The sequence below is a fragment of the Lissotriton helveticus genome, chromosome 9, assembly GCF_964261635.1.
Source record: "Lissotriton helveticus chromosome 9, aLisHel1.1, whole genome shotgun sequence".
NCBI classification, from domain to species: Eukaryota; Metazoa; Chordata; class Amphibia; order Caudata; family Salamandridae; genus Lissotriton; species Lissotriton helveticus.
Genome location: NC_136070.1, coordinates 202,691,891 through 202,718,530, shown reverse-complemented (window position 1 = coordinate 202,718,530; position 26,640 = coordinate 202,691,891).

Genomic DNA, 26,640 nt, shown 5'->3' with positions numbered 1-26,640 from the left:
TCTTGATAGTGAATGGGAGTTGGGGCAGCGCATGGAAGAATTCAGAGCTGTGGGCGCCACTGTCCAGATGAGGTTCCCGGCCTTTTTGCGTATTATGTACAATAATAAAATGCATAATATCCGTTCACCCTTGGAAGCAGATGAGCTACTAGCTTCTATTAGAGATCATGCCCAGGCCCAGAGTAAAAGATAGTGGGTTATGTAGGTTTGAACAGGCTAATTGCCAATATAGAATTATGGCTGGTCTACATTAGTTCAGACATAGAATCTCATAGAATCTCTAGCCCAGAGTTAAAACGGGTTAAAAATTTGGTAGGGAAAAAAAAAATAAAAGAGATAGAAAAAAAAAAGGAAGGGAAAGGGAAGAAAAAAAAAAGGGGGGTAGAAAAGGTAGATAGAAATGTATATAGTACAATATACAATATAGGATAGATACACATCCATTCAAAGAAAAAAAAATATATATAAAAGGAAACATAAAAAGAAAGTACGTTTTTTCACTTTTTTTTTTTTTTTTTGCTTCTCTCGCCTCTTTTCCCAAAAATTTAACAATGTTTATATATATATATATATATATATTTATATATATGAATCCGGGTATAAATAAAGGGAATGTAAGGGCCTATTGAAATCCTGGACTCACCTGCCACTTTCCATAATGGGTAGGGTGAACCTAATAAAAATGTCTATCCTTCCTAAGTATATATTTATTTTTGGTGCTATTCCTTTGGGGTTTGATGTGAAGATGTTGGACAGATGTCAGCGAGAGATTAATTCCTTTATTTGGAATTATAAATCCACTAGAATTGCGTGGAAGAAGCTGAGGAGGAGAAGGGAAAAGGGGGGTCTTGCCCTACCGGACTTAGTATACTATGCATGGGCCTTTCAGCTGTGTTACTCTAGGATGTTACTAAAAATGCCATCTAATCTTCCAGAGGGGACAATGTATAAAGCCATGTTAACCGGAGCAAATTTACCAGTTGATGGATTTCTATATAAGTTTGGGAGCCAGAAATTTTTTAGGAAAATAAGGCTAAAAATTATACAGTCATGGGCTAGGGTTTGGCAAGCCATTAGACGAAGATTAGGTCTGTCCTATTACTCTGATTTCGCTCCCATATGGGACTCCCCAGGTTTACCGGAGTGCCTAAGGGACAGCTTATCCTCCCCATTAGAGGAGGCTGGGATTGTTAGATGGGGAGAGCTAATGGCAGATGGTGCGATACTACCTTGGGATGAACTACACGAGCGTATAGGCCCAGCATTTTCTAGATTTAAATTCATCCAGCTGGAAAGCTGGGGGAGAGCCCAGCGGTACAAAGATGTACTTTTTGGGAAATCAAGCTCCCTGGAGCAACTGCTATTAGAAAGACCAATGGGTGGTAAGGAGGTGGCCTTCTGGTACTGGCAGCTGCAGGAAGAAACCGATGGGGAGTTCACTCTTCCAGATGAGCTGTGGGAAGAGGCAACTGGCTTTCAGTGTGAGGAGTTATGGTTAAGATCTTTTGCGCTCCTCTATAAAGTGGTGAAGCCATCATGGCTGAGGCGCAACCATCTTTTCACAGCCCATCGGGCATATATAACACCGTTGAGACTTTCCAAATTTCTCCCAGACAAGAAATGTAACAAATGCAATTTATTAGAAGCTTCAGACATTCACATGTTTATGGAATGCCCCAACATCGGCCGGTTCTGGAGGGAAGTGTTGGCAACCTTGAATTCCATCCTGAATATATCATTAGTAGTTTCCCTGCCACTTATCATCTTTGGCTTAGAGGACAGCATTTCTTGCAAGGCGAGATCTTTTTTGTTCTATGCCATTTTGCTGGCTAGACGACAGATTTGCATACGGTGGGTGGAGAAATCTGCTCCATTACACTTGGACTGGCTAATGTCCCTATATGAAACATCAAAGGTGGACATGGCTAGAGCCGGCAACAATCGTAACTTGGCCTTTTGGGACCTGCTGGTACAGTGGAGATAGTATTCCGGTTTTTTTTTTGTTTTTGTTTTTGTTTATATTTTTTTTTTCCCCGGGTCCTATGATTACGCCATCAACACTCCTTGGACCGGGTCTGGGCTCGATACGGTTGTAGGTCCGACAGGTTGAAATATACCTAGATGGAGTCAGCGCAAGATTTCAAAACCCCTCTTCCTTGTGGGAATTTTCTTCCACCAATAAAACAGCTCGGGTTCCGGAGCCAGAGAGTGGCATCATTTCATGGTTCTCTCTCTTGGTCGGGAACACATAAGGTGGCTGGCATCTCCGAGGTAAGGGGTAAGGCAAATGAGGACAAACAAAAGCAAAAAAAAAAGCATGGTATCAAATGTAATGCTTGCTTTTGTGCATTTAAGAATGCAAGAAATTCTTAAAACAGAGTATGATGTGTTATTTGGAGGCAGACACATCATTGTTTTTGGAGATCTACTGCAGCTAACTCCAGTGAAAGGACAACCAGTGTTTAAAATGCTTACACATGAAGATACCAGGAAGTGCCTAGGAAGCATTGGAAATGTTAAGATATGGTTAAATTTCAAATATGCAGAACTGCTTCAAAATATACGACAGGCAAAGGATGAAGATTATAAAAATATTCTACAAGATTTAAGAATTGGAAAAGTAAGTGAGCATGGCAAAGAAACTTTACATGCACGATTAATTTCAAATTTGTTTCCAAACAAAAACATTCTCCCAGAGAATATTTTTAAGAAAAATCCTGAAAACAAATCTGTCATATGCTTGATGCCTACTCTGCAAGAATGTTCAATCTTCAAAAACAAAATGTTAAAGTTAGAAAATCAAGAGATTGTGAAACTGAAAGCTCTTGATAAAATAGAGCATGAAGGAGCAACTATTATTTTGTCAGAAAAGTTGAAATCAAAATTGGATTCTTTAGAGAAGACAATATCTAAAACTGCTGGTTTGGAAAAGACTCTGTATGTATCTTTAAATTGTCGTATAATTTTATGACGGAATTTACATGTGGAAAGAGGTTTAGTAAATGGAGCAATGGGTCTTGTTGTTGATTTTGTGAATTACCAAAATAGAGATGGAATTGAATTTCTAAAAATTAAATTTGATGGTATTGAAGAAGTACAACAAATCAGTCGTTGTTCTGCTCGATTTTTGCTTGTGAAAGATTTATATGTCCGCCGAAAACAGTTTCCAGTTTCTTTGGCATATGCAGTGACTATTCATAAATGTCAAGGTTTAAGTGTAGATAGTGCTTTGGTGAATATTGGAAGTTCTGTGTTCAAGGAGGGTATGGCATATGTTGCTTTATCTCGGTCAGAACTTTATCTGGATTTTACTTGATTGATTTTGATGAGACAAAGATTAGTGCAGATCTAAATTGTGTAATGGAATAAAATTGGTTAAGAAGAGAGTATGCTCCAAATTTACCTCAAGATCCTCCATTTGAAAAGCGTGTAGTGGGCCGAAAAAGAAGAAATGAGAAAAATTGTAGTGAAGTTGTAGCAAAAAGAAAAAAAGTAGATGAATCAGTAATTGTTAGCATAAAGGAAAAGGATTCAGTTAAAGATGTTGGATTTCAGTTTGAAAAAAGTTCTGGTGTCAACTACGATGCTAATGTAGTGGTTAATGTTGTTTTTTTTCCTCCAAACTGTACAAGAACAGATTGTTGAAAATCGGGATCAAATATTTTGTTCTTTGTTGAATTCTGTGCTTGAGAAATGTAGCCGTGATAGAACAAAAATACAAACTGTTTCTGAAATTCGAAATGTTTTAGACATATGTTCTGGTCTAAATCAATTTTCACAGAATATTCAGGAAGATTGTCAGGAATTTCTAATGTATATGCTTGTTGTATTGCAAGATGAAGGTGTAGATGTAGAAAAACTTTTTGGCCTTTCTTATAAATGGCAGCATAACTGCGACAATTGCTCCTTTTCAAGTAGTACTACAATAGACACTGAAAGATTTATATATTTGACTTTACCAGTCTGCAAATCAGTGTCTTTTAATAATCTAGTTAGAGAAGCAAATCAAAACATGGTCTGTACTCAATGTAAATCGGCAATGCTATCAACATTATTTATACAAAGATATGGACAGTATGTAATTTCAATGTTCCAATGATGTAGACCTGATGGAACTAAATTGACAACTTTAATTAAAAATGTTGTGGCTTCTCAATTATAAATTTCAGGAAGAAACTTTGCAACTGCAGCAATTATTTTCCATGATGGTCCTTCGACAACATCAGGACATTACACAGCTTATTTAAAATGTCAAAAAGGCTGGACTAATTGTAATGATACTCAATTGGCTTTCACACAACGTTTGCCTTATCAGTTACCAAATTCTTAACTAGTATTCTTACAACCGAAAGTTTAGGAAAGGTAATTGGCCTATGAAGATTGGAGCAGTTAATAAAACTTAGTCTGCTGTTCCAAATTACTTTGTGAGTGAGATTGATTAAGATATTAAAAACTTGTAGTTGTCATAGAGGTAGTGTAAGTGTATCACATAGCGAGTGATATGACTATTATAGGAAATTTTAATCATGAGTAAGCCAGAGGTGAAAAGATAACTATTGTTTCATGATGTAAAAGATGTTGGAGGTTTTCTTTCAGAAACTCGGGTTAATGGAAGTTTAAGACTACTATTGAGTAATTTCCAAAGAAAAGGACTTTCCATACACTATTTGGCCTTGTGGAAAAGTACGTGGATCAAAAGTGAGTTAAGATATGTTTTTTCTAAATTTTACATTATTTATTGAAACGTTGTATGGGTTTTTTAAACACAATCTTTTTATTGTGGTTTTTTTGCCCGCTGTCATATGATGAGTAGTATTGAAGTCACTGTTTTAAGTGAAACTCAATATATTCTGAGAACAGCAAAAATAAACCATATAACATGTTGTACAAATTATTTTGTATTATTAAATATATATTATTCTCCCCTTGTCTCACGCTCACTCACCATTTACCACCCTCTATCACTCCTCTTAACTCACCCTCACTGCCCTTCTCTCACTCCTTCTGTCCTCTCACATCCTCACTCCTCTTCCCTCACTCTCTCACTCTAAACCTCACTCTCTCCGTCCTCTGACTCCCTCACTCCTCTTCCGCAACGCTCACTCCCTATAACTCACCCACACTCCCTCACTTACCTTTCCTTGCTCCCTTACTCAGTCCTTTTCTCTCACTCTTTCCTTCACTACCTCTATGTCCTCACTCCCTCAGTCCCCTTGTCTTACACTCACTCGCCTTTATCCACCCTCTATCACTCCTCTTTCCTCAACCTCACTGCCCTTCTCTCACCCTCCCTCACCCCCGTTCCCTTACTCCACTTCCCTCACTTATCGCCATTCCCCATCCTTAACTGCCCTTCCTCTCACTCTGATCCTGCAGTCAAATTTTCACAGTCCCTCTGCTTCACTCCCCTTCCCTTCTTTCCTTCCTTTGCTCCCTCAATCATTCTGTTTCCCTTACTCAACTTACTCCACTTTACTCACTCCTTCACTCACTCCCTCTGTCCTCTCACTCCCTCACTCCCCTTCCCTCACTCCCTCTCTGTTACCTTCACTCCCTCTGTCGCCTCACTCTCTCACGCCCCTTCACTCTCCCTCACTCACCTTCCATCCCTCATTGTCGTGATTGCACCCTCACTCACTCCCCCTTCCTTCTCACTCACTCCCCTTCCCTTACTCCCCTTTCTTCCTTTAGTTTTGCTAACACACATTCCTTTAGTATCTTACTCACCTTCAGTTCATTTCTCTCTCCCTCTCTTTCTCTCTGTCACTGAATCTGAATCCTCATTATCCTCTTAGTAATTTGCTCACCCTCTATTTCTTTTTCCCTCTCTTTGTCCTTCACCATTCCTTTGTTTCCCTTTCTGTGTCATTCACTCCTACTTTATCTCTTACTACCCTTTGATGACTTTTAATCTCCTGCCTTGTCTCTTGTATTGTGAAATAAATATTGTAACTATTATAACTTACTTTTTTTTCCTCTTCCACCAATATTAAATTTAGTAAAAATATGTAATTAGGTTTACATTGCTTATACTCACCTTACTCCACTTCACTAACTCCTTCTCTCACTCCCTCTGTCCTCTTCCTTCCTCACTCCCCTTCCCTCACTCCCTTTTTCTTAGCCTTACTCTCTCCGTCCCATCAGTCTCTGACTCTTCTTCTGTCACGCTCACTCCCTTATCCTCATTCCCCATCCTTAACTCCCCTTCCCCTTTCTCTCCTCACGCACTCACCTTTTCCCAGTCTCTTTGCTTCACTCCCCTTCCCCTTCTTTTCATCCTTTGCTCCCTCAGTCATTCTCCTTCCCTCACTCACCTTACTCCCCTTTACTCACTCCTTCTCTCACTCCCTCTATTCTCTCATATTCGCACTCCTCTTCCCTCACTCCCTCTCTGTAACCCTCACTCCCATTGTCCCCTCACTGTCTTACGCCCGTACATTCACCCTCACTCACCTTCCATCCCTCATTGTCATAAATCCACCCTCACTCACTCCTGCTTCCCTGTCACTTCCTCCCCTTTCTTTACTCCCCTTTCTTCCTTTAGTTTTCCTAATTCACATTCCTTTATTATCTTACTCATTTTCACTTCATTTCTCTCTCCTTCTCTTCCTCTCTGTCACTGAATGTATCCATCTCATTATCCTCTTAGTAATTTGCTCTCCCTCTATTTCTTTTTCACTCTCTCTGACCTTCACCATTCCTTTGTTTTCCTTTCTGTGTCCTTCACTCCTACTTTATCTCTTACTACCCTTTTATGACTTTTAATCTCCTGCTGTGTCTCTTGTATTGTGAAAGATATATTGTAAATATTATAACTTACTTTTTCTTTCTCTTCCACAGATATTAAATTTAGTAAAAATATGTAAGTAAGTTCACATTACTTATAAGGTAAGTTTGACATACAAAATTTACTTTCTCATCATTCTTTTCCTTATCCTCACTACTCTTCTCTCACCCACCCACACCCCAGTTCCCTTACTGCATTTCCCTCACTTATTCTCAATCTGCATGTTTACTCCCCCTTTCCTCACTCCCCTCCCACACTTACCTTGTTTCAGACCTCCTTCTTTACTTTCCTTCCTCTCTCTTCCCTTCCTTCGCTCCTTCACTCTTTTGCCTTCCCTCACTCACCTTACTCCACTTCACTCACTCGTTCTCTCACTCCCTCTCACTTCTTCACTCCCCTTTCCTCACTCCCTCTCTCTTAGCCTCACTCTCTCCGTCCCCTCGCTCTCCTACTCCTCTTCCATCACATTCACTTCCTTTAACTTACCCACACTCCCTCACTTACCTTTCATTGCTCCCTCACTTAGTCCCCTTCTCTCACTCTTTTCTTCATTCCCTCTGTCTCCTCACTCCCTCATTCCACTTGTCTCACACTGACTTGCCTTTATCCACCACTCTTTCCTCAACCTCATTGCTCTTCTCTCACCGTCCAGCAGCCCCGTTCTCTTACTCCGCTTCCCTCACTTACCCTCATTCCCCATGTTTACTCCCCTTCCCCTCCCTCACCTCCCATACTCACTTTCTTTCAGTCCCCCTTCTTCTCTTCCCTTCCCCTCTCTTCCCTTCCTTCGCTCATTCACGCATTCCCCTTCCCTTACTCACCTTACTCCACTTCACTCACTCCTTCTCACACTCCCTCTGTCCTCTCACTTCTTCACTGCTCTCTCTCACTCCGTCTGTCTTACCCTCACTCCATCTGTCCCCTCACTCTCACTTCCCTTCAATCACCCTCACTCATCTTCAAACCCTCACTGTCATCAACTCACTCTCACTCACTCCACCTTCCTTCTCCTTCACTCCCCTTGCCCTGCTCTCCCTCCCATTACTTTATCCTTCCTCACCCTCTTTCCCTCAATATCAATCCCGTTTTTTCAGCTTGACTCATTTCTTTCTGTCACTCCCTCTCACTCTCCTTCGTTCACTCCACTTCAACTCACTCTTGTTTACAACTCACCTTCTGTCACTCCTCTTCTGTCACTTGTTCCCTCTGTCACTTTTTTCCTTCATTCACTCATTTCATTCATTCATTTATTCAGTACACATTCTCTCTTTTTGGAGAATTGGAGTTAGTTCTGAAACTGCTCAACAGGTGCAAAAAAAGGGGAAAAATTAGGGGTGGGGACTGCAGCGGTGTTCCTCTCTCTTCTGAGCAATCAGCTCAATACTCTGCTCCCCATAACAGAGTAGTTCATCACAGTCCATGCATAGAATTATGATGCGTGCAAAGACCGGCTGGTTGTTCGGAATCATTCTTCCACCTTGTCTCCCCGAAGCTGTTGCACCACCAGTCGAGGTGCTGGCCCCATCTCTCGGTGCATTCCGTGCCGGGTTCCTGACACTCTCTCGGGCATAGTTCTGGGGGTGCCTTCTTTGTACATGTCGAATCATAGTGGAGTTGCCAAAACTGTATTTCTTTCTTGGGTCACCACATGATAGAATTGTGTGACATATTTTGCATTCCACCTTTGGTGCATTGACTTTTTTCTCACCTTTTGGAATGGTAAAAAACTTCCAGATGAAGTGCTCCTTAATTTTTGGCTGAGGAGCATCCTCATGTAGAAACTCATCAAAGTCACTGCTGCTTGGTGCTCTTACAGCCATTCTTTTCAAAGAATTCAAGAGGAGAAACAAGGAACAGGTCTTGCTGTCTCCAAAGAGAAAGAGGTAGTAAAGGAAATGGGTGGGGTTTTCATTAGTTGTAAAAAAAACTGTGAACAACCAATGAAAAGTGTTCTTTTAAGGTCACATGACTTGACGCACTTACGCTATGCGCTCCGGAGCGCTTCCGGGAGCGCTTACGCGGCACGTACGTAGGCGCTTCCGGGGGCGCTTATGCGGCGCATCGGAATGAGGTTTTGCTAGATTTTCGGAAATACGTTTAAAGTTAAAATACGGTTATTTAAAATCAAAAATACTACTTTATAAGTATGCCACTGAAGGTTTGCATTATTATTTACTTTAAATACATACTTATATTTTTTTTCGCACGCAGGAATAGCGCTTACGCTACGTTTACGGGTGCGTTTACGGATGCGCGTACCCTGAGCCCTCCGAGGTAAAAATGATAAAAAAAAACAGGAAAAATACATTGAAAAATTAATTTTAGAACATTTTTCAATATTTAATTAATTTTATAAAAAATATAATAATTAATAGTTATAAAAACAGCTATTAAAAAAACTTAATACACTTTAAAAATCGTAGGTTACAAACTCGTTAAAGTAAGGAATTACCTTTGAAATTCACTGAAAAAACCATAAGTTTAACAATCGTTATAGTTAGGAATTAGCATTTATAAAACCTTTGAAATTCACTGAAAAAACCATAGGTTTCACACCAGTTACAGTTAGCTGAACATTTTACTCCTACAAAACCATTGAAATTCCCACGTTATAGTTAGTTGGACTCACTATAACTCGTGCGCCCGCAATCCACTGCTGAATATGTCACATATTACATCATTCATGACATGGTCAGTGACATCACTGATGACATCACTGATGACATCATCCAGTGTCTGTGTGTTTCTGTAAAGTTTAAATATGTTTTACATATTGAAGAATGAATGGATGTATAAGTGTCTGGATGAAGGATTTAGTAGGTGTGTGACTGACTGTACGAGTGAGTGATTAAATGTGTCTTACTGAATGCATGGGTTAATGACTAAACTGTCTGAATGTGTGCATCAGTATGTCTGTTGTTGTGTAAGCTACTGCATGTGTTGATCAGTAGCTATATGAGTGGCTATATGGGTTATTGATTGATTGCACAAGTATTTGTATGTGAGTCTGAGTGTGTGTGTGGGTGGCGGTGAGGTGTGTGACTCTGTGGATAGATGTGTGACCAGTTGATTCACTAGGTGTATGGGTTCAAGAGTGCATGTGGAAACACCTGTATGGGCGGTTGACTGTGTGCATGGCTGTGTTGGTGAGTGAATGGATATCTCAGTGCTACATATCCAAGTAAGTACATATGTAAAACACAGTGCATGTGAGAGTTGGCATATATAAATGACTATACATGAGAGCCAGTGATTGTGTGAGTGTCTATATGGATCATTGTGTACTTGTATCACTGATTGAATAAGAGAGTAAGTATGTGTTAGTATATGTTTTTATATTTGAGGTGTTGTCTGCATAACTGTATAGATGAGATAATGGGAGTGCGATTGATTCTTTGCATGACTGACTAGGTGTGTGAGTAACTCCATGGATGAGTGTCAGTGTGTAAGTGTCTGTATAGGTGTATGAGTGCATATGATAGTGTTGTGTTGATGAGTGTCTGTATGTATGAGTGATTATATGGGTGAATGAGTGGATGTGTGTGTAGACCTAAGAATCAGTGAGTTTAGTGAATGATAATTTATAAATGTATTGTTAATTATGTCTTTCTTTTTATACTAATTCTTATATTTTTAATATAAATATGTATGTTTATTTTATTTATTAGATTATATTTCATATTCTTATTATAAAATAAAAACAAAACTAAATCGCAAAGTAATTTTTGGATGAATTATTGCTTGACGTCAGTTGCAAGTATAACACAGCTCCAACAATTCTCTTGGGGCCCTATGCTCACAATGCTGTATCAATCCTTATACTTGCTTCAAGCATGTGCAAGGTTTTGACGCAGCATAAGCTCAAAACTCACTGAATAAAAAGTTATACATTTCACTCAGTGTCTTTTACGAGGCCTTGCTGCACCCCCTTCTGCACAAGAAAGCCTCTTCTGGTGCAGCGCTTTACAATGTAATACACCCTCCAGATGCATCACATTGTTAAAAGCACACACCATGGCACATCTTTTGCACCACCGCTGTGTCACAAAAGTGACGCAACGGCTGTGTAAAAGAGGCACATGGGGATTGTAAATCCGCCCCTAACGCATACAAATTCACCCAGGCACTTTCACCAGCAGCGCAAATTGAAGCATACACTTGTAACATATTTATGTACATATGATACATTCAAGTGCTTCGGACATACTACAGTATACTATAGATAAACGCCTTATAGATTTATGCTGTAGCAGTACCTTATAGTTCTGCACTTTCACATACACTAGTAACATATTCATTCATTCATTTATGAACTACACATTCATTCTATCAAACTTTTACACACTACCATAGAAATATAGTTCTTTCTTTGACCAGTGAAGGTAGTTCTAAAAAGAAATGTTTTTTTTTGTGTGTTTTCTCAACAAATTCCAAGCGGAACAAAAGAATGAAAAAAAGAACAACTAATGTCGAGGACAGCAATGATCCTGCATCCTTCGTTTCATCAAGTCTATAGACTGTTCCCCAAAAAACAAACGTTTATCACAATAAATGCATAGAATTATAACTTTAGCAAAGTCAGAATCAATTTGTGGGTGTGGACTGCTTGCTGAAAATGCTGCTGCCGCACTTGATGTGCTTGGTGCAGTAGCAGGTGGATTCTCGTGCAACCTCCATCTCGAGCAAAGTTCTTGGGGTGCAAGTTCTTCACGTTCGCACCATATTTGCTGTGCCAAAGGGGTATTTTTTACATTGCTCACCCCTTGAAAGAGATGTTTGGCAAATTTTACAGGTTACTTTTGGAGCATTAACCTTTTTTTGACCTTGTGGAAAAGTGAAAAACTTCCTAATTAGTGCTTCTTTCCTCTTCTTTGGACGTTCTTCAGGAATGAAATCTCCCTCTGAAGAACTGCTGGAAGATGACTCCTTTGCTCTTATTATGGTGATCTTCCTTCTATTTGAGAAGATTCTCAGAACAAATGCTTCTTCTTTGAAAATCAAAGTCGAATAATTATAATGGGACGGAACTTTCAACAGTCGCAATAGGAATAGTTATGAACCAATCAAATCTCTACTTTTAAAGTCACATGGCTTTCCGTACACTTATGATGCACTTGCACAGCTCTTTCAATACGAGTACACATGATGTTCTACCGCGATTTGTGTAATTCTTTTTAAAAGTAATATATGATTGTTACAAGTAGTAAAAAAATCATAGTTATCCCAAATGCCTCCCCTTAGTATGTACATTATACATACATGTTTTAAACCAAGTAGAAACATTGCCCCCTTTCGCGTACAGAATGCCGTACATGACGTCACACCGAAGCTTTAATGCGACGGGTAACGTCAAAGCATATTTGTACCGTATGCGCGGGTACACGCTGAGTATGATAAGCAGTACAAACTATGGTGCGATCACCCTCTCAGTGACAAATCAGAGCTCAGGGCGCGCTAAAGAGAATGATTAGAAGTGCTGACTCATTGCAGATCCGATTCTGGGCCTGCCTCTGCGCACATGATAACACCGCCCCCATCTCTCTCTGTTGTTAATTGTTAGTGCACACACTCATACTTGCAAATGCGCGGTGCACGCCCGCCCACACTACCCATATGCCACCACCTAGCATGCTTGCTGTCATTTAGCCTGGAAACCAATACATTACCCAATGGCATGTCCCCCAGGGCCATCATTCTTACGGACCGTGAAAACGGTACCAATGACGGCCCTGGCCTTGGTGTGGTCAGCCCCCGCGGTTCCCATATAATGCGGGCACTGACGTGAGCATGCTCTCTTTTGCCTGCCTGTGCTGCGGTGACAGACAGACTGTCGAAAACACCCCAGATTCAGCAAAACCGCAGCCTTTCAAGACACAACAAAAGACAACAGAAGCAAAGGTAAGACAAGACGTCACTACATCAGCCTCCACTGTAAATTGTATATGCATAATGCTATTTTTTTATCCTTCATATGGCTTTCCTACCCCTCAATGGTTTTAAATTGTACTTACATAATTGAAATATTTCTTTATAAGTCACGAGGTCCTATACACATCTAATCTTAAAAATTGTGCGTGCATAAATTTCTGTGTCGTATGTCTGTACTAAGCCACATGCTTAGGCCTCTATTATTACTAATTGTGCGTCCATGATAGCATTTTTTGTTCTGTGTCACGAGTAACCCTGGGCGTAGTTCGCGTAGTAGCGCTACGCGAAGCTACGCAAAGTGCACTTCGCACTACGCGAACTTCACGTAGCACTACGCGAGCTGCGTAGTAGCATGTTCGCACAGTGCAAGATGCGTTTTCAATGGTTGCACAGTGCGAACAAACATCCGGCACTGTGCAAGCATTGAAAACGGCATCTTGCACAGTGCGAGCTGTAGTTTTCTGCTGCTCGAGTAGATTATTACTCGAGCGGCAGCTTTCTCAACGCGAACAGGTAGTTTCTCATTGAGAGCAGTCGCGAGCATGCGCAACCACTCTCAATGAGAAACCTGACCTCCTCGCGTTAAGAATCTCGCCGGGATGTCATTTTGCTTGCTCGCGGTCACGAACATGACGTTCAGGACCGCGAACATGCAAAAAATGACCGCTGCACTACACTACGCTGCACTACGCATGTTCGCACTGTGCTACGTGCAGCTCGCGTAGTGAGAAGTTGCGAAAACTTCGCAAACTCCGCAAGCGTAGCGTAGTGCTTCGCCCAGGGTTAGTCACGAGGCCTTCCCAGGCCTCTATTAACTTATTCATCTTCCTTTGTTTGCTGGAGCTGCAACAGTCTAACTACGAAATATTAAGAAACCAAATTAGAATTCACTTTTGATAGTAGTTACGCAACTCAGTTTACGATGACAAATCAAAACGTTCTTTTGTTTCCTTCAGCAAACATCCTTCAGAAGCAACCACGGCCTATCGAGCAACAGCAATGGAATTCTCGGCAACTTATTGAATATACTTTGACGTATATAAGCAGAGTTCAAGTCGAATGGTGAACTCTGGTGGCCGCACACTTTATACAAGGTAAGCACAGCAGCCTAGATCTACAAAGCCTTCATAGCAATTCATTAGAAATCAGTCGCCATAACAGGTGTCAGTAACGCAGTAGGCACTTCCATATAGACACCACTTGAACGCGGCACTATAACAACTGAAATATACCAGGTACACTGCACTCGTAAAACTGTAGTGTTAGCTTTATTTGTGAAACGAGAGAGGGCCATATTATCAATCCTTGGCAACAAAATTATCGCCACTTTATCGGCAGCAATCTGCCGCTAAAGTGGCCATAATAGGTTTGATAATATGCTCTATTGAATTCCAATCGAAGCTCATGTTAGATGTGAAGGACATCTAACATGAGCTTTGATTGGAATTCCATAGAGCATATTATCAAACCCATTATCGCCACTTTAGCGACACTTTCCTGCCGATAACGTGGCTATAATTTTGTCGCCCAGGCTTGATATTATGGCCCAGAGTGCGTAGGGTACAGTAGCTTCTCTGCGAAATCTATAATTACGTCCGCGCAGTGACAACAGTCTGACAAACAGATCCACAACCTTATTACGCCACTTTTGAGTCACTTTTAACATGGGTAAAGTGATGCAAGGAGCTAGTAAATATACGTCTAACTTTTCAAGAAAAAATCTCAACTCCAGACTCTGCGACACAGTTTTAATGTTGTTTTCTCTCTCTTTCTCTCTCTTTCTCTCACTCTCTGTGACATCATTTTTCTTTCTCTCTTAAACTTAGACAATGCTGTCTGCTTGGACGTGTAGAAGAATTGTTGAAATGTAGTTGTCAATCCAACTGGCTGAAGTGCTTGGCCGCAAGGTTTATACAACAGTAAGCACAGAGGCCTAGATCTACAAATCCTTCATAGGAATGCATTAGAAATAATTCGGCATAACGGGCGTTAGTAACGCAATAAGCACTTCCATATAGACACCACTTGAATATGGCACTATAACAATTAAAATGTACCAGGTACACTGCACTCGTAAAACTAGTGTATCTTTTATTTATGATTGTAGAGAGGACCATATTATCAAACCTTGGCAACAAAATTATCGCCACTTTATCGGCAGCAAACTGCCGCTAAAGTGGCCATAATAGGTTTGATAATATGCTCTATTGAATTCCAATCGAAGCTCATGTTAGATGTGTAGGACATCTAACATGAACTTAGATTGGAATTCCATAGAGCATATTATCAAACCCATTATCGCCACTTTAGCGACACTTTCCTGCCGCTAAAGCGGCGATAATGGGCTTGATATTATGCCCTTCTGAATTCCCATAGTAGCTCAGGTTAACACCAGAACCTGGACTGCTATGGGAATTCACAACAGCATATTATCAAGCCCATTATCGCCGCTTTAGCTACAGTTTCCTGCCGCTGAAACGGCGATAATTTTATCGCTGTTCTTGATAAAATGCCCCGTAATGCTTCAGCTCATTTACTCACATCTACATAATTCTAATCTCTAATTTTCTTTTTTCTTTTGCAGATTATCAATCGGACACCTCTTGGAATCCATTTCACAATTTGTTTATAACATTGTTTAAGTTATTTTTCCAGTTCTAATATAGTTATAATTGAGTTTCGTTTATATTTATTGTTTAATAAAAGTTAATAAAAAAAACTACATACTTCTTTTATTTTTGGGGGGAAGGGTATGAGGGCCCACAATAAAAATAATGTTGAAATACTATAGTAAGATATTCAAGACTAGGATTGAAAACTACTGAGTTCTAACTAACAGATATAATAAAAACAACAGTGAGAAACTACTAAAATGGCGGTGGACGGAGTACGTAATCAACGTTTGGCGCCTCGGCACTACCTTTCAAATAAGTATATAAAAAATATGACTATTAATACTGTACAAAAGTACAGCAGCGGATGACACAGACGAACCGGGAAAAGAAAGCGACCGATTTACTAACTGATATAAAGAAAGGTTTGCTTGTTGAACTTGAAGAAAAAGAAAACGTGGGCTTTGAAACGATGCTGAGCATACGAAGAGAGTACAACTACTACACCAAAAAAAAGAAAAGCTTTACATACTATCATAGAAATGAAGGAGCATATTATCAACAAAAGGTGATACATTATCGCAGCTTTTATCAACAGGAAACTGCCGATAAAGCGGCGATAATGTGCTTGATAATAGGCCCTTGTAACTTCCCATAGCAGCCCAGGTTCTGGTGTTAACCTGGGCTCCTAAGGTTATTCACAAGGGCATATTATCAAGCCAATTATCGCCACTTAAAAGCGACGATAATGTATCGCCTTTTGTTGATAATATGGCTCATTGCTCTTTTTTTGACCAGTAAACTTATGTGCATATTATCAAGGACTGGTGTTAAAATTATCACCGTTTTATTGGCAGGAAACTGCCGATAAAACGGCGATAATGAGCTTGATAATATGGCCTTGTTATTTCCCATAGAAGCCCATGTTAACACCAGAACATAGGTTTCCATAGCAATTAACAAGGATGTATTATCAAGCCCACCCTCCCAACATTAATAAAAAAATCTTCAGACAATGCAGGTACCCGCAGCTGGAAGGTCATTTTACATATCACTGCCCCAAAAAGGTGGCGTTCCCCGTGACGTGTACGGGGAGATAGAGAGAGAGAGCTCAAAACATATTTTTTTTAAAAAAAGACCCATTGGTGCTGCTCAGCAAGACTGCGGGGAGTAGGGCCGTCACCCCCCCGCATACTTCAAAATTAAAACCAGAGGAGTGCTGTTCCCCAGTGCTCGGGACACCTTACAATCCCCCATTATGCAGAAAAATTGCCCCCGTAATTTTCCCCCCGGGACCTAATGAATAAAACGGACTTCTACTTTGTTTTCACCTTTTCCACCGCGTACAAGTACTGCACGAGTACCCCGCCATTTTTTATTTTAAAAAAAATAAAAACCGAGCCTAAAGATCCATATACCACCCCCTGACCAAGACTATAGGCTCAGAATGTTTCCACCCTGCCCCGTTTCCTTATTTCTCAACTTTGTTTTACTGTTTTCTTCTGACTCTGCTCTCCCGACAAACAACATGGCTGCCAACACTTCCTGGTTTGGAGTATTGACAGCCAATCAGCATACAGCTCCTGCTCGTAATTCTACCTATTTCCATACGCGTACGACGCAATTTTTCTTAAAAAAACAAAAATAGAGCCTAAACATCCATGTACTACCCCCTGAGCAAGCCTAGAGGGTCAGAATGTCTCAACCCTTCCCGCTTCCCTAATTTCTGAACTTTGTTTTACTGTTTTCTTGTGACTCGGTTCTAGCGAGGCACAAGATGGCCGCCAACACTTCCTGGTTTCGAGTGTTGACAGACAGTGCACAGCCAATCAGCATGCAGCTCGCGCTCGTAATTGAACAGATTTCAGTATGCGTGCTGAACTCCGTCTCTGGATATCGCCATGATTTTACTTGCAATTTTCTCAGGAACTACTGAACGAATTTACACCATTTAACACAAAGGACAATCTGCGAACAGAACTGTACCTCTCTGCCAAATTTCGTGTAATTCCGTTCAGCCGTTCGGGCTGTAGCCCTGGCTAAAGGTCCCTATGGAAAATTGCATGGCGAAAATACATTTTGGGACCCCCCTTTTTTCTCGGCCCCCACTTGACGAATCACGCTCAAACTTTCAGGGAAGGAGCGGAACTAAGCAGCCATTTTCTTGAAGAAATTCACGAAGATTTGTCCACCGGCGCCAAAGTTATTCCAAATAGAATGTTGTGGATTTCCTATGGAAACTAGGTCCTAACTATAACTACCTACTGGCGACCGCCAGTAATAATGCAAAAGAATATATATATGTATGTATATATATGTATATATATGTTTTACAGAATGTAAAGGATGAATATTGAATTACTAGGATTAATTGGAATCACTGTGCACTTTTGCAGGTCATTTCTCAACTCGGTGTTGCCGCTTCATAACCCTAAAATATAACCAGAGAACAGTAGAAGAAACTTTGTATTGTTTTCTACCTAAAGCATCCTGAGCTATTTGTATTTTTCTAATGCGTTAAATAATTAATGGCAGTCATTTCTGTTGATGCTGCATGTATAGTTTATTGAAGTGTTTTCACAAAGACTGGAATACATTTATAGCATCCCGCCGTTTACAAAACAAGCATTATTTTTTGCATGCTTTTTAGCTTTAAATTTAACCATGCGTATGGTATACCTCTCAAATGAGTATACCAAGCCGACTAACGGTACGTTCCGTCTTCTAATAATAGCATAGATGCGGCAAACACCTTACAATTGACTTTGCCGTAATTCTCACCATTTTCAATAATATGGGCTGATCATTTTCATATTAGATTCGTCCTCCTACAGCAATGAATGTGTTCAGTGGGCCTGTACATGAGTCTGGCAGCATACCTTCTCTTTTAATTTTGCAGGCATGCCACTGATATATCCCAGTTCTCCTGGACTCAGGGAAAACAGAAACAATTCAGTCACTTCATAATATCTGGTTGAAGAAGCAAAAGCACAATATCTTGACTGAGTCTGACTGGCTGGCGAGTGTAGAGACCAAGGGATGGGGTGTTCTTTGCTCCACCTTCTGTTTCCCAGGAAAGAGTATAGCCCATCAGCAGCAACTGGACAAAAGTATTGGGATAAGGATCCGTGTGAGTAGGCCGCTATGTAGTCACTTCTGAGCTTTCCTTTTAAGATCATTGCTATCAGTTAAGGTTTGTCGTGTTGATTCAACTGCAACAATTAAACACTGCAATTCCCAGAATGCAATGATTTGTTAAAGGAGATGGTGTGTGGGAGCAGATGGCCTCCTGGCAGAACTCTGGCAAGAATGGAGAAGAAGGTTAATATATATCTGGTCACACTATCTAAGATCGCAAGTGGAAGGCCCAGATGAACTACAAAGAGCAGTCAGTGACAGGCCAGGGGCCCTGATAGTTAGTTTGCTTACACTCAATAGAGGTCACCTTTGAAACTAGCCTTCCCATTATCCAATCTGCCTCCAAACACCACAAGGAGTGCCCTGGGCCCAGAACAATCCTGAGTTGGGTTGTTGCTAATAGAAATGGGGAAGTGCTCATTTCAATATGGCCAGTTCTGGGAGAGAGGAGAAAATGTATTTCGCTGCTGGGAGAACTAACCTGCAGTTGTATATTTAAGGAACATATGTGAAACAGAAATATGTTCATGCTTCTGCAGGAAAAGTTAGTAAAATCGTCCGAAACAACTATAAAAAAATCAGTCACATTTTGTTTATACCAATGAAAAGTTCATCACATTGTATTCACTGCATTGATTTTCAGTATGCTTGAATGTTTGAATTATAAGGTTACTGAAATCTCTTACCCCTCACGTACACCTCTTTACAGCTGCTCAGTCAAGCTTGCAATCCATATTAGCTGCAATGAACATGAATGAGTACTTCAGTTTGGGCCAGATGTACTATTTTGTAGCTGCAAAGGGTCAGTCAGAATCACAAAATTGAACTGTTTGTGACTGCAAAATGGCCTTTTGGTCTGCACCAAACCCAAACTTCATTTCAGTAACACATTAAAGAATTGCAATTTGGGTTTGAGAATACAAAAGGAATTGTATTTGTAAGGGATGTTTTTAGGGTTTCTCTTACAGATAGCGATTTTGAATGGGATGTATGAATGTTTTGCGACCAAAATCAGGTTGCAAAATAATATTTTGCCAACTACACAAAGGTAGTGGTAATCCATTTGCAAAAGGAATTAGTGCAGAAGGAATCACCCTCAGTGAATATTTAGAAAATATCTTTTTGAGAGAAGGCAGTGGTCCCAGGTACCATTGCTTGCTCTTAAAGAATTGTTTGCAAAACTTTTCTTTTACTTTTTGAAAGCATCGTGTTTTTTGGGGGGAAAATAGTCTATATTTAAACGTTGGTTTCAGAAAATGTCTCACTGGTTGCAAAAATACTGGTCGCAAATTGCCATTAGTATTTTGAGAAATGTTTATTACATGTAGTCCTTTGTTCCTGATTCGTTAATAGCTGTCACTGCGTCGCTTACTCATTGGCCCTAGCAATATCTCATTTGTTTATTAGCCTTCCTAATGTGTCTCCCTGCTTGCAAATTTATTTTGAGATAGGACATTTGTTAGTAATTTTAAAAAGTTTCAACTTCTGTGGGAAATGATCAAAATGTCGAGAACCTGCCTGTAGCTAAGAAGGCTGGGTGGCCTATTAAATCACTGTTTTCTGCAGTAAAATCCCTACTGAAGATTTGGACAGTCCAAAATTATGGTATCTGTAGTGTCCGGCTGGCCACGTTCTAGTGTTCTGCAGGTTGCACCCCACACTTTACATCTACCCACCACAGGCGTCACCGGTCAGGTTTCCCTGCAAATAAAAGGGGCCGGACGAACGTGCCCTGGGCCAGTTCTAAACAGTAACCATCTGTGTCTGTGTGGTTGTTTATACTAATATGTGGGCCCACAGCCCGCTAACGTTACAGTATCCTTTGACCACAAATAAGGACAAAGTATAATTTAGCAACACGTTTTAGACAAGTTTTGAATTAAACATAAAACACATCTAGCAAAATCCAGACAGAAACAGTAAAAGAATGATTAGAAAAGGTGCAGAGACAACATAATATACTGTAATCCGTTTATATGCTTCCTAAGTATATAGACCTTTAATTGAAATTCTTTCATCAGTAAGATGGGGGAGCTGTTGCATTTTATGCTGCACTGTAGTTTTCTATACATTGCACAATATCGTTCCTGGCCTTCGTTTGCATGAAAAGTAAGTTACTACGCCATTTAAATCATAATAGTGAATACCATGCACTCTAGAATGTGTCATGATTCCTCATAAATTCAGTTCTCTCTAATCTGGTTTATGGATAGCGTATGCTGACACATGCATTGCATACTGTAATTTCTTCAGAAGCTCTGGATGTGAGAAGGAAGAACGCATGTCTTTTTTCAATATTGAGAACAAAGCATTTTTCAAATTGTTACATTGCATGATCATTTTTGCACACAACACTGACAGATTACCTAAATTCTATTATTACTTTCAGAGACATTATTTGTCATTTTCTGCCTTTGCTAAACTGAAAAATATATGTTCACATTTCATGACCAGCAAATAGCATTCAAGTCCAAAACATGCATGCACTATTTAACACTTTCACTTCCGTACAAATGATTAATTTGTGCTAATGTGAGCTATATTGCTTCTGAAGCTGCGTTTTCTGATGTTCATCTGTATGTATTGATCCGCATGTCAATGTGAAATCAATTGCAAGAATTCTTCAAAACATTGAAAACATTTACTGCCTCATCAAGGTGTGGGAGACCTCATCCCCTGGGGCCTAAATTAAAGAAAATAGGAAGCGGGCCCACATCCCTCCTCCCTTAGACCACATCCCCTGATCCTGAAGTGCATATTTATATGGGCCCCCTTTATTAAAAAATACTGAAGGGGTATGGGGTCTGCCAGAGTGCGGCCATGCCCTGCGGCAACACATGGTACGTGTGTATGTGTATGTGTTTTTGTAGGTGTATGGTGCGGCCCCCCTCCCCAAAATGAAATTAAAAAAAATAAAATAAGGGCCAGCCCCAGGGGATGGGGTCCCCGGGCCATAAGTGCCCACAGGAGGGGGGAAAGGCAGCCCCCCCCCCAAATAATTTTTTTTCTTTTAAACAAAAGGTCCATGCCCCGGGTGATTGGGTCCCCGGGGCACATTATGGCCTCAGGAGGCGGCCACACGGCCCCCTTCCCAATGATTTATTTATAAAAAAAATAATTGGGGGCAGGCCCTGGGGGATGGGGTACCCAGGGCCAAAAAATTAGAAACAGAAGGGGGGCTACACAGCTCCCCTTCTTAAAAAAAACATTTTAAAAAACGGGATCGCGGCTAGAGGCCACGCCCCCTGATTGCACCACTCTGCAAATGCGCCCCCTGGCGTATTTGCAGAGGGGAAACAAATTCCCCTTGAATACTGGGGGCCAACTAACCCACCAGGTACCACCAGTATACGCCAGGGAGCTGTGTTGCAGAGAGGTGTCCTGAGGCCACGCCCCTTTTTACACCTCTCTGCAACACAGCTCTGTGGCACTTACTGGAGGTAGCTGGTGTGCTAGTTGCACCTCAGGGACCCTCAGTATTCAAGGGGAGTTAATCCCCCAACTTAAAATGCGCCATGGGGCGCGTTTGCACAGTGGTGAAGGGAGGGGGCGGGGCCTGAGTTCACATGTGTGCAAACTAGCCCACCAGGTACCTCCAGTAAATACCAAGGAGCTGCGTTGCAGAGTGTTGTAAAAAGGGGCATGGCCTCTGAACACCTCTCTGCAACGCAGCCTCCTGGCGCATACTGGAGGTTCCTGGTGGGCTAGTTGGCCCCCAGGGACCCAGAGGATTGAGGAGGAATTCATTCTCTAACTTAAAACACGCCATAGGGCGTGTTTGCAGACATATCACCTCAGGCCACGCCCCCTTCCTTCACCACTGTGCAAACGTGCCCCATGGCACATTTTAAGTTGCGGAATTAATTCTCTTTCAATACTGAGTGTCCCTGAGAGCTAAATAGCCCAACAGGTATCTCCAGTACGCGCCAGGGAGCTGCGTTGCAGACAGGTGTTCAGAGGCCATGCCCTTTTTTACACCTCTCTGCAACAGCAGCTCTGTGGTGCTTACTCGAGGTACCTAGTGGGCTAGTTTGACCCTAGGGACCCTTAGGATTGAAGGGGACTTAATCTCTCAACTTAGAATGGTGACAGGGCGCATTTACACAGTGGTGAAGGGAGGAGAAGGGGCCTGAATTGATGTGTGGAAACACACCCTGTGGCGCGTTTTAAGTTGGGGAAAAAATTCCGCTTCAAACCTGAGGGACCATGGGGGACAAGTGGCTCACCAGGTGGTTCCAGAAAGCGCCACTGCGCTGCATTGCAGAGAGGTGGTGCAGGCAGTACCCCTTTTTACATCTCTCTGCGACACAGCTCTGTGGTGCTTACTGGATGTACTTCGAATTCTGTTTTACTCAACTGTTATCAGGAGAGACCTCAGTGCTGCATCATTGAGCCCAGTACTGATTCAGAAAAGTAATTCTAACCATACTTACCAGTAACTTGAATTTCCTTCCATAGGCTAACATTGACTGATTTCACTTGGAAATTCTAAGTGTGGAGTTTTGGAACTTTAAAATATTCGCCTAAAATCATCCGAACAACAAATTCCGATTTTCTCACCTGTTATCAGGAGAGATCCCAGTGCTGCATGTTTTAGCCCAGCACTGACCCTGAAAAGTAATTCTAACCGTACTTACCAGTAACTTGTATTTCCTTGCATAGGAATCCATTGTCTGGTTTTCACCAGAAAAGATTCTAAGTGTCTATTTTCACACTCTAAAAATATTCCTAAAAGATCGCCTGTATGACTTAAACGTATTCTTTCAACTGTTTACAGGAGATGCACCAGTGCTGGATCCAGGATTTACCACTGAGTAAGAAAAAGTAACGATAACACTACTTACCTGGTAAGTGAATTTCCTTCAAAAGGGTAACAGTGACTGGTTTCACTTGGAAATTCTTCTGTGTGAAGATTTGGAACTTTAAAATATTCACCTAAAATCATCCGAACAGCGAATTACTTTTTACTCGCCTGTTATTAGGAGAGAACCCAGTGCTGAATCTTTTAGCCCAGCACTGACCCTGAAAAGTAATTCTAACTTGACTTACCAGTAACTTGTATTTCCTTACATGGGAATCCATTGTCTGGTTTTCACCAGAAAAGTTTCTAAGTGTCCATTTTCACAAACTGAAAATACTCTACAATGGCCCCCCACAGATGCCGGGGATGCCTGGTTTCACCTTGAAGATACCCAGAAAGGGACCATCTCACAGGGAAAACCAGGACGGGTTCCCCAGCGGACTTCAGCGCCAGGATACTCCATGGAGTCGCAGTGCGCTTTACAAGAACACCCACATGTCATTTGAGATGTCATCAGTGAGGTCGCCAAGTGATGTCACTTACCATGTCATCAATGATGTAATATGTGATGTCATTAACAGTCCATTGCGGGGGCGCGAGTTATAGTTAGCTGAACTAAATATGACGGGCAAATATCTCTGGTTTTGTACGAGTGAAATCTGCACCTAACTATAACGTCCCTGAAACCTGCGTTTTTTTCAGTGAATTTCAAAGGTTTTTTTAAATGCTAATTTCTAACTATAACATCCCTGAAACCTATGTTTTTGTCAGTGAATTTCAAAGGTTTTTTAAATGCTAATTTCTAACTATGCCTACAAAGGTTGGACATGTGAAGAAAGAGGAATAAAAGCGCAGAAGGAAGCAAGACAAATGCAGAAGAGGCAACAGAAGTCAAGAAAGATGAAGAAAAGTGCAGGAAGAAGCAAGAGATGTTCAGAAAGAACCAACAGAGGAGAAGAAAGTCCTTGCTGCTCCAATACCCTAGCACTTATAAATTCACCATGTACTCTATTTGTAGTACTCTAATCATCCCGTCACTAACCATGTACTTATGGAATGACCCAGGCACTAGCAGATGTAGTGCTACAATCCCCTGGGGACTACCTGTGCACTCCAGCAATCCCCCTGTCAGTCTTTGACCACTATAGGTGTCATAATTGTTTGGATTAGTACATGGTAGTGGCTGGGTGACGGGAGAATTGCACGGGGAGTGACAGTGTGATTGCGGGACTGCATGGGTACTACCTGGGGAATTGAAGGAGAAAATAAGAAGTGTGTAAGTGTGTGTAGCAGTGATCAGTTAGTGCCTGGATCATTGCATAGCTACTGAGTGAACCATTAGAATACTGTAAGGAGAGTGCCTGAGTGAATTTATAAGTGCTTGGGTATTGTCAGTGTTTGGATTAGTACATAGTAGTGGCTGAGTGACTGGACGAGTGCACAGGAAGTGACAGAGTGATTGCTGGACTGCATGGGTACTACCAAGGGAATTGAAGGAGCAAATGAGAGGTGTATAGGTGGTAAGAGGACTGCGTGGGTAGTACACAGGGATTGTAGCTGTGCATGTGTTAGTGCCTGGACTCATTGCATGACTACATGGGTAGTGACCGGATGATTAGAGTACTGCGAGGAGAGTGCATTGTGAATTTATAAGTGCTTGGGTTTTGGTGCAGTGATTGGATAAGGACATAGGACTGGCTGGGTGATTGGAGGACTTTATAGGTAGTACCGGGGAGATTACTGGACTGCATAGATATATTGAGGAAGGTGCAAATAGATATCGCAGCACTAAGGGACATAATAATAATAATATAATGACTCAGGTCCAACCAATTCTCCTTACTATGGAGTCACAGGTTACAGCTAGTACTAATCTAACCTTGACAGTTTTCAATGAACCCATAGTTACCACTATCACAGAATGGTTATCAACTACAAGGGAAAGTAGACCAATCCGACCACTAGGTTCACCAGTTTCCTACGACATAGTAGAGGGAATATTTTGTGACTTAGCTTCCTGGAACGATGCCCGGTTACTATCCAAACTGACAAACCCCCTATTTGTGGATGTTATATTGAGTCACAATATCATAAGCTTCCAAGAAACATGGGCAAAGGGGGTAATACATATTAATGAATTTAAAACATTCTATACTCCAGCCATAAAAGGCAGGAGTGGGAGAGCGAAAGGGAGACTTGGAACTTACATATCTAATAAGTTAATAGTGAAAAAGATAGAGCTGCAGAGTGAGGAACCCTACTACCAATTTCTTTTTATCAATGTTAAGGCAAATCACACTATTTTTTTGATACATTTTTATAACAATATTCGCCCAGATAAAGTACATAGGACTTTGATGCAATTACTTAATAACCTCCAGGCCCTGCTAAGTAAAACTCACAGGAACATGATGGTGATAATGGTAGGAGATTTTAATTGTAGCTATGCCCAGGTAAGGGTGGAAAAACTTGTGGCGTTTTACCTGAAGAAGGCACTAGTAACACTCATTTTCGGCACTCCGTTCTGGGAGACTTATACAATAACCTGATTTTTAGTATGAATTGGGACTTTGCTAATGAATTAACCAATAAGCCTACACCCATGCCCTGTACTTTCAATGGAAGGGGGTGTCATTCGACCATTGATTATATTCTTATATCGAACCATGCCCATTAAACACATTTTACGTGGATGAGATCTCATTGAGTGACCACAATAGAACAGGCTTCATCTGACATTTCCATTGATAAAATAAATGGCTATAGCCTTCGCTGGTCAATGGTGAACCCACCAAACAATTGATAGACAAATGCAGGCCGGCTTTTGAGACCTGTCTGAGTGAGGCGGTCACCCCTGCTAGTATCATCTCCTCCTCCCAGTCAATAGGAGAGGCTATTAGAGAGTCGCTGTTTGTCCGGGCGAAGAGCAAAATAAAACCTGATGGTTGGTTTAATTTGAAGTGCACACGGGCATATTGCAAACTAAAAAAGGAATTGCAAAAGCTCCCTAAAAATGCTGCGAAAATATGAACGGCGATAGCAGGATACAGGGCTACCATTTGGGAAAGAAAAGCAACAATAAGATTTGAAGCCTGGGAATCTGTCCATGAAGACTCCAAAAGGGGTGATAACCTGGCATTTTGGAGGGTTGTAAAAGCACCTTTCCTGAATCCCGGGGAAGGGCCCTCAATGGAGACTGCTACATCTGAGAGGCAGTGGATTGACCACTTCTCAGGAGTATACAATTTAGCCCATAACCAAGCTACCCACAGTGGAAATCCTCACAAGGTAACCACCAGCGACCGTGAGACTCAGTATTTTGATCTCCGGTTCACACTGGAGGCAGTGACACTTGTGCTTGCTGCGAGCGTGGC